Here is a 3,648-nt window from a genome sequence, read left to right on the forward strand (position 1 = left end):
GGATGGATTCTTTCCACTTCTGTGCCTGAGAAATGCCAGGACCATTTTATTGCAATTACTTTTTGCAGGCCCATCGTTTTTCCATTTCCCTTGTCATGATAATGTTAGGCATGATGCATCCATCATAAATTTAAAAAGGGCAAACTTCACAGCCCATTTGCAAAGGACAATTTGATGATTTACAGGTAAAAACAAAAATTCAAATTCTATACAAAATTCACACAGAACCCTTAACCTATTTAATCACAATATCTTCTTGTTCATTACTTCAATCTGAGAAAATGCAAACAGAATCTTGGGACTTCCTAGACTTTCTAAACTGGACAGGAATGCAGTTTCTATTTTTACAACATGGATAAGTAACAATAAATGACTGAGATGCTTTTCATTTGACAATTTAATCCTCGATATATTTTAAATAATTTTGTTCACTCAGGAGTGAAATATAGTTTCAAAAAGTTCCTCCAACACTTAGAATTTGTGTGCAAGTCTACATTAGTCAATAAAACCAAGAATGTTTTATTACTTTACAATTTACTTTCACAAATGCATGTTAACAAATATTAAATATATTTATCTGCAGTTTGAAAATTAAAACACAAAAATCCTACATTAACACTGATCTTCCATTCCTAATTTGGATTGAGATATTGAGTATTTTATATTTTATTTCATTGTATGTGCTATTATTACTTACGAAAACCTTCAATGAAATTTAAAAACTAGTGTTGGGTAGTCTTTTTTCTTGAATATTCTAAAGCATGCATTTTCATTTTATGAATGATATTATTTCACAATAGCACCATTTTAGCTTATATTAATAGAGTGAAAGTATCAGTATGATTTTTTATCTGATAGTTAAAATGTTGAGTAAAATTTTGCATTGAGATCAATTATATGTGTAAAATCACTGGAACCTAAAATAAAGTCAAGGGTGCAAGGGCCGGGGAGATAGCTTACTGGCATAAGTGCCTCTCTTGCAAGTGTAAGGTTCTAAGTTCTATCCCTGGTACTGAAAAAAAAATCTATCTATAGATAGATAGATAGATAGATAGATAGATAGATAGATAGATTGATGGGACTATACTGAAACATAAGTGAAATCCTATGGAATTGATAAATTCACATATAAAATAATTTGCAAAGTATATTTAAACATTAACAAAAGAGTGAAGCTCAACTAATTATCTCAATATTATTTAAAAAAACAGTCATTCACTGATATTTGCATTTGTTTTCCTTTCATTACTAGAAGAAATGGCAAGAAAACTTATCTCCCATTTTGTAGTAAGCTACAGAAGTGAAAAGGCAAGGTTAAACATATCTGAAAATAGTGTTCTAAGAAACTGTGAGTCATCTTGGGTTCGCCCTGGGTTCAGTGACCTCTGCTTTCAATACCATCTGTCAGCCTTGCTGGGAAAGAGCACCCCTCGAAAACAGTACGTGGTTGACCCTTTAGGATCAACTACAGCTATTGCCCAAGCCACACAGGGAAAATCCTTGGGGAAATTATCCAGAGAGAGAACCTGCTAGTGGAAAAAAGTCAAGGGATCCTTTTACTTTTTAAAAATAAATGTTTGAGGGGCCAGGGAGATGCCTCAGTAGAATAAGCACTTCCCTGGCAAGTTCAATCCCCCATTCCACCAATAAATAAATAAATATTTGATATTTGAGTCACATCTAGACCTAGTTTAGGGGTGAAATATTAGGTAGCAGAGGACTCGATCCTAAGTCTATGTTCATAGCTGTTCACCTTCTGAGTTCCACAGGTCTTTGCGTTCTGAACTTTCCATCAATTAGAGCTGTGGATCGGGTGCTGTCCACAGAGTCTCCATCCCAGGTGTAACAGGGCAGCAGTCACTGGCGCAGACGCGTCAGAGAGCCACTGCATAAGGGAAGTGAGATTTATTTGGTTCATGGCTTCAGAGCCTTCAGTCCATGGTTGGCTGACTCCAAGGCAGAAAGAGCATCTGCAAGGGCATGGCAGGGGGCTGCTTGCTTGTGGCCACCAACATTCAGGAGGGAGAGCCTGAGAAGAGTCCTTTCCTTTAGAGATGGGCCCCAGTGACCTCCTACCAGCTGGGGCCCACATATAATGTGACATACTGATGTGTTTATGATGGATTAATAACCCGTGGATGAGGTAATGCCTGCATGATATCATCACCTTCTAAAAGCCCTACCCATATGTATCTGAGCCATTGGGGGGAACTATTGGTCCAAACTCTAACACACAAGAAGCATCGCTAAATCATCTTTCAGTCTTTCACTTGTATCAGTTTCATGTAGGTGAGATAGAGCTTGTTTTCAATAGATAGTATCAAGGATTGTAACAGAAATTTTCTTTTTCTCCCTAGGAAAGATCTACTCTGCAGTATTTTCAAATAGCACTGCATGCAGTAATTGGTGGAAACACAACTGAGTTAGCTAGTTCTTTTGGAATATGTTATCAATTTTTATTCTGTTGAATTTTCCTTTTCTCATAATTAAAGGTCTTTACCATTGTGTCATTGTGACAGAGCACTACAGAAAATCAACGCAATTTAAAAAAGGTTCATTTTGGCTCTTGGTCTCAGAAGTTTCCATCCTTGTGTGGTGGGCTCCACTACTTTTAGGCCTGCAGTGAGGCAGAAGCATCATGCATGATGGGCGTGGCGGAGGAGAGGGGCACCCATCATGGCAGCTGGGCGTGAGTGGGGGAGCTGGGAGAGAGACAACCCCACCACAAAGCCCCGATCCAACCGCCTTCCAAAAGCCCCAGCTAGGAGCACCCGAGGCCTTTAGGGGATACCTAGGCAAAACAACAACAACAACAACAACAACAACAACAACAACAACTAAAATCCATGGCCAACTTGGTGTGCTCATGATTCAGTCCTTTCTCGAAAAGCCCACAGCTGGTCTGTGGACAACACACAAGGTCCAAACAGAGGTACATTTCTAAACATAATCCTGTACATTTAAGCAGGAATTATGCTGAGTACCAAAAAACATCTAAATTTGTTTTTGTTCTCTGTCAATTTTTTTCATTTTTATATGCTTGTAACATACAATATTATATTCATAATATTTGCATTGATATTGTGAACTTGGTGCATTATATGTCACACATGCCACATCCTAATCATTTTTACTTCTTCTTGTCTCCACCCTCCTATTGCCCCCATACCCTGAAACTTTACCTTCATTGTATAGAAGTTGGTTGACAGCTACTGAACTCTATGGTTGCACCTGGTGAACATCATCCCCATCCACTATTTTATTTTATTTTGAAAACAATGTTTTCAAAGGGCTGGTGAGATAGCTCAGTGAACTAAGCTCCTACTTAAGCAAGCACAGAGACCAGGATTAAATCCCAGGTACCACATGCCATGCCAGTCCTGCCCCTGGGCATGTTGAGCTGGCCACTGAGACTGGGACTAGTGGTACATGCCTGTTGTCCCAGTGCTGGGGAGGCTGAAATCAGGAGGATCATCATGAGTCCAAGCTGTGTAGTGAGACCCTATACCAAACACACACACACACACACACACACGTTTTTTCTGCTATCACTCCTTTTCTCTCTTCTGTGACTATTTGCATTTCTACTACTAGATATTTTCCTCTCATCTTTCTTTGTACTGTGTGAACCAGATCATTAAATGTCCT

This window comes from Octodon degus, unplaced genomic scaffold, assembly GCF_000260255.1.
Source record: "Octodon degus isolate 3935 unplaced genomic scaffold, OctDeg1.0 scaffold00108, whole genome shotgun sequence".
NCBI lineage: Eukaryota > Metazoa > Chordata > Mammalia > Rodentia > Octodontidae > Octodon > Octodon degus.